At 53.5% G+C, this 11,421-nt stretch overlaps 1 long non-coding RNA gene across 1 annotated transcript; it reads left to right on the forward strand.

Annotated features, from left to right (window-relative positions):
* The first annotated feature begins 6,695 nt into the window (after positions 1-6,695).
* Positions 6,696-10,699, forward strand: LOC132429251 (uncharacterized). The gene is made up of 3 exons (XR_009520317.1): positions 6,696-6,797; positions 8,387-8,506; positions 8,844-10,699. It is a non-coding gene; the product is annotated as an uncharacterized lncRNA (long non-coding RNA).
* Positions 10,700-11,421: the final 722 nt, after the last annotated feature.

An 11,421-nucleotide genomic window follows, 5' to 3' on the forward strand; every position in this document is an offset into this window, starting at 1 on the left:
TTGCCCATAGAAGGCGGCATTTACGCAGGCAGAAATGGGGAGGGACTTGCAGACCCAGCGGTGTGAGTGCAGGGCATGGTGGGAAAATGGGAGGTAAACTGGATGAAATAGCATGGACAGAACCTCCTTCCTACCCAGGGTGGTGGCCTTGGTCACATCGCTGTGATAGTCTCAGAGGGGCTGACGATCCCTGGGCTTCTCTGTCTCACTGTAGGTGGGAGCGGGGAGCTCCCGAGGTTGTGGCTCAGCGAGTCATGCTCAGCGGTGCTTAAGCTCACCTTGTACAGACTCTGGGTCTCTTGCCCCTCTTCTAGGTCCCCTCCAGCTGAGTTGGCCATTTGAACTGTCCAGGTGTCCCTGTGCCTGGCGCTGTCTGCTCACCACCCATCATGGGTTCAAGGCAGAAGCTGTAGCACGTGTGAGACCCTATCCCGCTGCTCAGACTAGAGCCCCAGGTGGGGATCGTGAGGCATTCAGTAAATTCCCAAGGGCCAGGAGCTATTCCTCCCTGGTGGCCATGCTGAAGCCCTGAGCTTTCATCACTGGTTTAGGGGCCCCAGATTCTGCCCCTGTCCTTGGACGGCTCCAACAGGATAGGTGGCCTGCGTGGGGGTGGTTTCAGCTGGACCCGGGCAAGGGATTGTCCTCTGCCCTCAAACCCTAAGCAACCCCTCCTCTTACACGGGCTGATTCTAAAATTTCCTTCATGGGAACAAAGCAGTCCAGGGAAGAGGGGTTCCACAGGCCTGGATTTGAATCATGACTCCACCACTCGCTAATTGGTTGGCCCTGGGCCCGTGATGTCTCCTGTTTCAACCTCACTTTCCCCACTTGTAAAATGGGGATTAATACCTACCTTATAGGGTTGTTGGGATTTAAAGTGCCAAGCACATAGTACTTAATTTGAGGGTCAGCCCTGAGGGACCAGCAAGGCTGAGCAGTCCCAGAAGTAGAGGAGGAAGAGAAGGTTGCTAGGAGAAGGGAGGGCAGAAGGGGTGCCCAAGGTGGGTTGTGGACCTCTTGAGGCTGTCCTCGGGCACCTGGAGTATGTCCTGGCCCAGCTAATCACCGCTGAGCCCATCATGTTGTCGGGCAGGCTGGGCCTCAGCTGTCACCCCAAGTGAGAAAATGCAGGGACACAGGATCATTCCGGGACCCGGGATGACTGAGGGATTGTTTTCCAGCAGCTGGAGCCCTGGCTGCACCGTCAAGGCCGGGAGTGGCGCGCCCCGCGCCGTACCGCCCTGCAGTTCTGAGGACGCAGTAGGGAGAGACGCCTCCTGCTGTTGCACATCGGGAACTGCACGTCTCGCCTCGACTGAATGGCCGAAGTTTTGGAGCCCTCCCGGCACCCGAACCCAGAGTACAGCACAGCGAACCGATTTAAGTGGACCTGGAAACCCCCGCACACTGGACAACTGCCATAAGAACCTGAGGGAGGGGACCTCAGTCTGACTCTCCTTAGCTGCAGGCTGACGCGACAGATGCCATGGTCCCCATGCCCCCTGCACGACTCTCTGCTCATCAGATCTCTTAAACCAGGGTTGTCCGATTCAGATGCCCACGGGGCCAGTGATGTGAACGAGTGGTGTGGGTTAAGTGTCTGCAGCAGTGAGCCGCCTGTCCGCGGCGAAGTGCAGAGCGCATGTCCAGTCACCAGGGCCGCTCAGCACCAGCTGGTGTTGCCATGGGGATATGCAGGCTCGGGGTTGCCAGATCTTCAAATATTTTAAAAATAGCTTGAAATCTGGACTTCTGTGCGAAAATTTCCAATTGTGTAGGCGACCCCTCCTCCCACCTTCTGGAATCCCTTTGTCTTTTCTGCTTCCTCCACCGACAGGAGCCACAAACTCCATCAAGTGATTCCTTGTAGAAGAAGGTAGGATTTCCTTGGGTTTGTCCTCACACCTCCTCCTTGCTGGCCCTCGGGATTTGGTGAGCAGGGCCTTCTAGAGGTTGTTTATTCGGCAAAGTTTATCTAGAGCCTGCTTTGGGCTGGGCCTTGTGCAGAAAGGTGTTGAAGATGGGAGGAAACGAAGACGACACAGAGCATCACAGACCCACATTCCGGGCGGGGACTCACAGACCCCTGGAGGGAGAGTGGAGGCATCCATGGAGCCCGTGCCGGGACTCAGGCAACCTGAGGACACCGGCCCACATGCTTCCCCACTGAGGCCTCACATCAGAGCCATGTGGTTTCCTCTCTGTGATCACCCATGGTGAGGGTGGTGGATTTGTATCACACCGCACTCATTCTCTTTCAGCATCTTTATACTTGCTGTCCCCAAGGCCAGCTCCTTCTTGGCTCCTAAAACGTCACCTCCTCAGAGAGGCCTTCCAGGACAATGCTAGCTGGAGTCGCATCCTTAACTCTACTGACACCTACCGACATAAAGCTCTCCCCGGCTTTATGCTCTTCGTAGCATTTATCACTGCCTGAAATCATGGGCTGGCTTTATTATCTGTCTCCCCTGCCCCTGAACGTGAGGCCATAAGGGCAGGGCCTGACTCTGACCTATTTGCTGCATACTGGGCTTATGGTAGGAGCTCGCTGGGTTCTTGTTCGGCAGGTGCATTCTGTCCACAAGTCCTGGATCTCTTTTCAGGAAGCAGTCTTAGCAGAGGTAGTATCCAGGCCTGGATCCCACTTGCTGCACCTTAGTCTCCTTGCCTGCAAAATGGGCACAATGATAATGTTTCCAATCTTCTGGGGCTGTGAGGAGGGTGGGTGCCTGTGGTCCTGCGAGGTGGTAAGCTCAAACCCTGTCATGGGGTATGGTGTCCCCCGGTCTGGCCGGGAGCTTGGAGCCCATCTCAAACCTCGTCTCCCTAACGGAGCAGTGCTTTATTCTGCTCACCTTCTTTCCTACCCCCAGCCCTCGCACAGGCCCGCCCTGCAGTTGGTCTCCCTCAGCTTGGCGGAAGAGCTGAGCAAAAAAGATGGGCTGAGCCTCTGGGAGCAGACGGTGCGGGAGAGCAGAAGCCTCAGATGAAAGAGGGGATGCTCAGAGCCTGAGAAATCCCAGCTCAACTGCCCTCTCCTGGTCTTGGGCTTCAAGTCTCCCTCTTGGGGAGGGACATTGGCAAATGGAGTTTTACCATGATTCAGGCAAGGGCCAGGCACAGCTGGGCTCCTGCATGTAGAGGACTTGGCAGTGGGGGCTGGTTTTTTGGCAAAGATGCCAACAACCAGGTACATAGCTGCTTGGATGGGGAGCGAGCCCGGGGCCTGGGGTGGAGGGAGGAGAAGGGTCAGGGGGCTTCCAGTCGAGTGCAGTTGTATCTGCTGAGCCCACAGGGTGCAGAGTCATAGAAGGCTGTCTCTCTGGGGTAGAGGGGCATTGGTGGCTCACCCCAGGTCTCTGACCTCATCTTAGTTTCATCAGTGCTGTTGATGAAATTCAGAGAGGTGAAGTTTATCAGGTTTGCAGAGAACCCAAATCTGGGAGAGAGGGTATCTAGGTAGGAGGACAGAACCAGAATCTAAAGCGACTGAAGGGTTAAGTGTGGAACCTGCCACTTTCCAGGTGTGCCACTTCAGACAAGGCACAAAAACCTTTTGAACCTCGATTTCCCCATTTGCAAAATGGGAGCAATGCCACCTATACTGCAGTGCTCTGAGGGTCAGTGAGACAAGCTACATGCGGCCCCCAGCACAGTTCCTGGCACACAGCAGGCCCTTGATAACTATGGTGGCTGCTCTGATTAATGACAGTGTGAGCTCCTCGAGGACAGGGGATCTGTCTTTCTGTGCTGCCAGTTCTTGGTACGGCGTGGGCATGGAACAAATGTTTGTCAGATGAATGAACAAGATGAAATCTGACGGGGATAAATGTCAGTTCCTGGACTCAGATCCAAAGACCCAGCTGCACATGGACACAGTGGGGGGGAAGCAAAGGCTTAGCAACAAACAGCACACGGCATGGACGCAGTGGGGGGAAGCAAAGGCTTAGCAACGAACAGCACGCGGCAGAAAAGTTGAGGGATTTAAGCTGATGGAAATTTCGGTCAACATGACGTGGCTGCCAGGACCAGCCAGGACAGACTTGGGCGCCATTCTTAGAGGCCTAATGCTCAGAAGGAGGGAGACCACGGTGGTCAGAGCCGCTTCCAGAACCGCATCCCATTCTGCGCTTCCCCTGCAGAGAGACTGGCCGACAAGATCAAGGGGGGAAATGAGGCCTAAAGCCACACTGGGATACGGTTGAAGAAATCAGGGCACTGAGCCTGGAGAGGAGTTCACAAGCCCCACCCGGCGGCAGGTGTTCGGACCTTGCCTCCTCCGCTTGCTCTGGACAAGCGGTCAATGGCTCCGAGCTTCAGTTTCCTCATCTGTGAAACGTGCAAGCCTTAGGCTGGAGCTCACCGGGCCGCTGGAGGAGAGCAGGACAGGGAGCCCGAGGCTCCCTGGACACAGTGCCCCGTCTGCTTCACTCAGCTCCTCAGCCGGGTTGTTCCCGCCGGAGGACGGCTGGTTGGGAAGCTAGGGGTGCCCGGCGTTTGCTTCCTTTGCGGGCTGGACCAGGATTGCAGGGGCGACACTTCCCACCCCGACCGCCTCCCTTTCCTCCCTTTGAGGCCAATTCTATAGTTGGGTCTCTTTCCCCGCAGCCAGCTTCCCTCTCATCTGCATGTCCCTTGGTGTGGGACGTGCGTGCAAGAGACTGAGCTCCGGCTTCCTCTTCCTCCCACAAATCGCCAAGTGCCCGCAGCGCGCCCGCCTGGGTGGGTGGGGAGGGGGTAGGGGTGGGAGTGGTCTCTGTGCTCCCTCTGGTGGCCGCTGGGGGCACTGCGCGGGACTCAGCGCCAATCAGACATCTTGGTAAAAATCCTGGCCCTCCAACAACAGATGAATGGTTAAACACAATGTAATATACACACAGTAGAATATTATTCAGCCTTAGAAAGGAAGGAAATTCTGATACATGTTACAATATGGATGAACTTTGAAAATATTATACTGGGAATTCCCTGGTGGTCCAGTGGATAGGACTCCTCACTTTCACTGCCAAGGGCGTGGGTTCCATCCCTGGTCTGGGAAATAAAATCCTGCAAGACACTCGGCGTGGCCAAAAAAAAAAAAAAAAAAAAGCCAAAACCAAAACCAAACCAAAACAAAAAAATGTTATACTCAGTGAAATAAGCCAGACACAAAAGGACAAATATTATATGATTCCACTTACAGGAGGCACCTAGAGGAGAGCATTCATAGAGCCAGAAAGTAGACCTCTATTATGGGCTATCAGGGACTGACTAGGGTAGGGGGACAGGGGAACTATTGGTGGACGGGTACAGTTTCTGTTTGAGATGATGAAAAAGTTCTGGAAAAGGACAGTGGTGGCACATTGTGAATGTACTTAATGACACTGAATTGCACACTTCAAAATGGGTCAAATGGTAAGTTTTATGTTATGTATATTTTACCACAATTAAAAAGAGTAGCCTCCCTCCCCCTCGAAAAAAAAATCCTGGACCTGCCACTTAAAGGGAGCATGATCTTGGTCAAGTCACTTAACTTCTCTGAGCCTCAGTTTCCTCATCTTTAAAGTGGGGGCAATAATGCCTACCTTGGGATACTGCTCTGATCCAAGCCACCATCCTCCCTGGCCTCCCTGGAGGATTGCAAACAGCCTCCCTGGTGGTTTCTGGGCTTCACTCTTGGGTCTCCCCCCAGGTCTTTTTTCACCTGAGCAGCTAGAGTATCTAAAACTGTAAGTTACTCTCCTGCTTAAAATTCTCTCCAAATTCCTCTCCTTGGCTGAGAGAGCCGGGTCCCCATCACTTCTCCTCTCTCTGTACTTTCCATACCCCTTCTCCGCAAGCTGTCACTCCCTGTGCCTCCGGGCCCTTGGCCTTGCTCTTGACTCTGCCTTGAACACCGTTCTCCTGACTGTCTGGCGTTGCTGACTTGAGGTCTCAGCTCAAAAGTCACTTTTTCTTCCTGAGGGGTTGACTCCTTACCACCCCCATGTTGTCTCGCTGCCTGGTCTTACCCTCATCACCTCTACCCTGTTTTAGTTTTTTTATAGCACCTGCCATGACCCGAAATGGTCTTATCTTCTTCATGTAACTGTTTTTTTTCAACTGGCTGGACTTTGTAGGGTGCAAGCTGGAACCAGCTTAATTTGTCTCCCGCCACCATCCTAGCATTTGCTCTGCTGCTTCTCTAATCCCTCTCCTTGAAAGTACTTCAACTAAATAGAGTTTTACCAATTCCTTTCAGGTATTAGATCAATTTCAATTTCAGGCTTTAAAAAGCGATTCTTTAGGAGATGTACATTGAATGATCCAAGAGTGAAGTGTTGTGATGTCTAAGGCTCACTTTCAAATGGTTCAGCCAAACCAGGTCTCTCTCTCTCTCTCTCTCTCTCTCACACACACACACACACACACACCACAATGTCAAACATTTTTGAATCTAAGTGGTGAGTATACGGCTTTACTGCATCATTCTTTCGACTTTTCTGTGAGTTTGAAAATTCTTATCAGAAGTTGGCTAAAAAAGAAACTGTTTTTGCCAAGTTAAAAAATAAGCCCAGTCCCATTGAAGTAAGAATATTCACCTCCCATCCAACAGAAGTGTCTCCTATTCAAGCTGACCCAGTTTCACGTGGTGGGAAAGGCAGGCGGCGGCAGGTGGGCGGTCTTGGAGGGTGTCTTGGCTCTGTTTGATTCACCTCCTCTCCCACAGCTAGCCGCTGCTTTCCTGCTCCTTCAGTCCGAGAGGCAATGAGGGATGGAAAGAAACTGTTAAGGGCTCCTTGATGATGGGACTGTCACGCACATGGGGTGTGCAGGTGAGTTAGCCCCTCCACAAACTCTGCCTGCACCCTTTCCTGACACAGGTCACACCTGCTCCGGCTGCCCTCTCACACCCCGCCCGGTCCTCCCGCAAAGCTGCTTTCTGTGGGGTCGCCTCGTGCCCGCAGGCAGCGCCCCCGGGTGGGGTCCTGTCGAGATTGCTCTAGCTCAGCTCTCTTCCTGAACGTCCACTTTGGCCATGGGAATTAGCTGCTGCCCTGTCAGTGGTGGCACGCACGTCACCCCCACTGCAGCCCTCTGTCCTTCATCCTGCCAGCCTGGACACTGTTGCAGGTCTCTGGTCCTTTGCTCTCCCCTTGCCCTGCCCTGGTAGCAGCAGTGGCAGGTTCCTGAGTGTCAGCGGCTCAGCAGTGAGGGTGGGGACGAGGTGCCAGGGTCCCCTCTGGCGACCCCCTCTCCTCCAAGCAGCGGTCCTGAGTCCCCCTCACCTGGCTTGAGGAGTGTTTTTTTGGGGTGTGTGTGTGTGTAAGCCCTTCTCCCTCCTGGGCTGACAACTCTAGGAAGAAATTCTCATTTGGAACAGTCTTTTTTGAATTTCTCAGCCTCTCTCACATGGACTGGGCTGAGGTAAAGGGCCAGGTTTTGCTACCTCACAGTAAGCCCAGCACAGAGCCCTGAGGGCAGGAAAGGTCCAGTTCGAGGTCCCGTCCCCTCTATTCACTTGTTACAGTCTCTGCAGAAGGCCAGCACAGACCAGGGAACGGTTTTATTATGGTCTACCTGTTGAAGGCGAAGCCAACAGCAGCCAGGGTTCGGTAGGGCAGGGGGGTGGATACACGAATCGAGAGTTCACAGCAGGGCTTCCCTGGTGGCGCAGTGGTTGAGAGTCCTCCTGCCGATGCAGGGGACACGGGTTCGTGCCCCGGTCGGGGAGGATCCCACATGCCGCGGAGCGGCTGGGCCTGTGAGCCATGGCCGCTGAGCCTGCGCGTCCGGAGCCTGTGCTCCGCAGCGGGAGGGGCCGCAAGCGGTGAGAGGCCCGCGTACAGCAAAAAAAAAAAAAAAAAAAAAAAAGAGTTCACAGCAAAGAAGCCAGATGGGCCCAGGTCCCTGGTCCCGCCCAGACGCAGCCTCACCCCTGTTGCTCCCACCCCGGCAGAACTGGATAGACCTAGTCTTAACTTTTGCTGAGTTGAGTCAGCTCAACCTGGAGGGTTAACCTGGAAAGGAAAATAGTCCAGAAAGCAAAGGCTAAGCAGAGAGTGGGTGAGCACGTGTGCACGCACGCTTGTGCACACGTGTGAGTCAGTGTGTGCGTGTGTGTGCATGTCCCGCACTCGCGCGTGTGGTGGCTAGCTTGCAGGGTCTGTGGTGGGGCCGGCAGAGAAGGTGGATTTGAGAGGCAGTGAACGTTTGCCTCGGGTGTGTAAGGGCAGATACAAATTAAAAATAAGAAAGAAAAGAGTTCAATTCTCCCTGTAGAAAAAAAGGGAAGAGACTTCTCTCCCCTTTTCAGTTTAGAAACCTTATAATTGTAAGCTTTGCCTCTTTGAAATGTATGTAAATCTTTTCAAAAGCTAAGTAAGCCTCTTGCCAGTTTACCATCCCAGGAATGTTTCCTCAGGGATGCGCAGCTCTCTCTCTGAAATGGATCCTCCAGAAACTCATCTCCCACTTTCTGTGGGAAAGCAGGAGCCTAACTTGAGCTGGTGCCGGGCCTCAGGTTGCAAACCTACCTCTGGAGGTAGGTATTTTTCCTCGGCATAAGGGCAATTAGCAAACAGAGGTGGCTACTGTAATTGCCAGGCAAATGTAACATATATGTGACAGCGGTGCTGTCCAGTCCTTTTGCTGGAGGACTAGCTGGGGTTGATCTTGAGATGTGTATGACGTGTCGTTATCTGCCTGGCTATAGGAAAGGGTGAGAGTTCTTTGTAACCTCGTAGCGGATGGCCTGTGATGTGCACCACATGCTGGTCGAATGCTAATTCCATATAAAAAGGTTCTTTCCCTCTTAATTTTTCGGAGGGGTTTTCTGGGTTGGCAGGAGATTTTGCCTCTAGTTTGTATTTCCCCAGCAGGTGTCTGGGCGCCCTCCATCCTTGCGTGTGCATCTTTACCAGACAGAGAGGTGGCGGCAAGTCTCCCGGCCTGGGTCTCCTGGACCACTGGGGCTTCCTTGGGCCAGCCATCCTGGAGGCATCTCTCTCAGTAGGGGGTGAGGGGCTCGTGGCCCAGGGAAAGGAGACGCAGTCTGAGGATTCACAGCGACGGCTGCTGACCCTCGGCAGGCCTGGGGCCCTGGACAGCAGCCGCGTGTGGAATCTCAGAGTCCTCGGGGCACACGGTGGGGCGCTGGGGTGGGCGCTCTGCCCAAGCCGGGGCTCCGGAGCCCCGCGGCCCCGCCCGCTCAACAGCGACGCCGTGTGGCCGAGAGAGGCAACGGTGGCTGGCCTGCTGCTTCTCTCTACCCAGCGCCGGGAAGCCAGACTGACCGCCGCCTCCTGACAGCATCAACCTCTGGGAGAAAAGAACGATAGTAAGGCAACCGGGGGCTTGATCAACTAATTGGGGAAAAAAAAATAGGAGCTATCATCTAATATTTCCCGAACACCGACGAGTTATAATGCAACAGGCATCCCCGAGCCCTGCTTCATCCCTGATCCACACCTGGGTAGGGGTCAGGGGTAGGGAGGGTCTTAGTTTTGGCAGCAGGGCGTCGTTTCCCACATTACTTAATAATAAAGACGTTGACTGTTGAGTGGCTCGTCTCTTAGGCTGTGTCAGAATGTCCCTGAGTCAAAATGGCAGCATCGGACAGCTGCAGTGAAGCCTCTCACACCCAGCGGCTGCATCACAAGCTCAGGAGCCCCCGGGTGGCGCTTCCTCACCCCCAGTCCCCCTCCGTAATACCTGGTTCTTTCTCTGTCGTTTCCCAGGAAGCACCTTTCCCACAGAGAGTCAGGGAAGTGGTGCCCCTGATTGTGTAATGTGGTGGACCCTGGGAACACGGGCAAGTGAGGGCTGGACCCACCCGAGGGAGAGGGTTCCTCTGATGTGTCCAAAGGTTCCAGCTCTAGAGGGCAGGTGTTCATGACACAGGGATGGTACATGGGTAATTCCTTGGGTACCAATTCCTGTCAATTAGCACACGTTGGGAAGGATTCCATCACGATGCCTGGGTTCAGTGGGTGAGTGTGGCTGATTGATGACTGTACGTTTCCTATTGTGATTGCAGCAAATTCCCACACACTTAGTAGCTTAAAGCAACACAGATGTATTATCTTCCAGTTCTGGAGGTCAGAAGTCCAAAATGGGTTTCACTGGGCTTAAATCAAGGTGTCAGCAGGGCTGCATTCCTTCTGGAGGCTCTAGGGGAAAATCTGTTTTCTTCCCTTTTCCAGCTTCTAGAAGCCGGCTGGCTTGTGACCCCTTTCCATCAACTGCATTGCTCTGACCTCTGTTTCCCTGATAACATCTTCTCTGACTCAGATGCCTCCTTCTCATAAGGACTCTTGTGATTACACTGAGGCGACACAGATCATTCTGGATAAACTCCCCATCTCAAGATTGGCAAAATCCCCTTTTTCCATGTAAGGTAATGAAATGGAGCAGGACCCTATCGTCCTTCCCCCACCCCCCCGCCGCCGCCCCCATGTCCGCCACCTGCCTTTTGTCTGTGGAAAAACTTTAGCCAAAGAATAAGTTTAATCAGAGAAGTGAGAAAATGCAGAAACAAAGGAAAACAGTCCAACAAGACTAAATAAGAATAGTTTATTCAAGGATCTTCAGTTCCCTCTCAAGGACTGTAGGTCATATTCTGAGCCGTATCCTGGGAGCTGTCTTGTAGATACTGAAAACCCTCACCAGGTGGAAGAAGTTAACTACATGATGACCAGACTGTACCCATGACGTAAGCTGCCACAATTCCAAGAATTGTCCTCAAAGAACTGGGAACAAATTGACCCTGGAACTGAACATTAACTGTACTTGAAACAATCAAGATGACGCTGGTCAGACCACTGATAACCAATTTCAAGGTGACTGTCGGAGCTGACTGTGCTGTTTCTGCATGCAGCCCCTCCCTCTGCCTATAAAAACTCGTGCCCACTGTTTGTGTGTGGGGGGGAGGTGGAGTCTGCCCCTCCCTTCCGCCCCGGTTGCCGACATCCAAAGTAAAGCAAACTTTCCTTTTCACGAACTTTGCCTCCTTATTGGCTTTTGAGAGGTAAGCAGCCAGACCCCACTTTCAGCTGCAACAACATATTCACAGGTTCTGGGGATTAGGACGTGGACGCCATGGGGGGAACGTTATTCTGTCTAACACAGTTACCATAGTCTGTATCTTGGTTTGGTTTCCCCCGTAAGCATTGCTGATCCTGAGACGAAGGTCTGAGTGCAAATGGTTTATTAGGAGGTGATCCCAAGACACCCAGTAGGGCAGTGGGGAGTGGCATAGGGAAGGAAAGGGGTCAATAAAGGGTGTGTCATCGAGCCAGATGCCCCTGTGGACCACTGGAGCTGGACCTCGCTGGGGAACTGAGGGAGACAGCGTGGAGCACATGCCTGAGTCACCCCTGCACCCCGGCCGGGGGAGCTGGGGCATTCTTCCCTGAACTCTGGTCAACCATGGGTCGAGGGCTATTGTACGGAAGTTAA

This window comes from Delphinus delphis, chromosome 8 (assembly GCF_949987515.2).
Source record: "Delphinus delphis chromosome 8, mDelDel1.2, whole genome shotgun sequence".
In the NCBI taxonomy this organism is placed as follows: domain Eukaryota; kingdom Metazoa; phylum Chordata; class Mammalia; order Artiodactyla; family Delphinidae; genus Delphinus; species Delphinus delphis.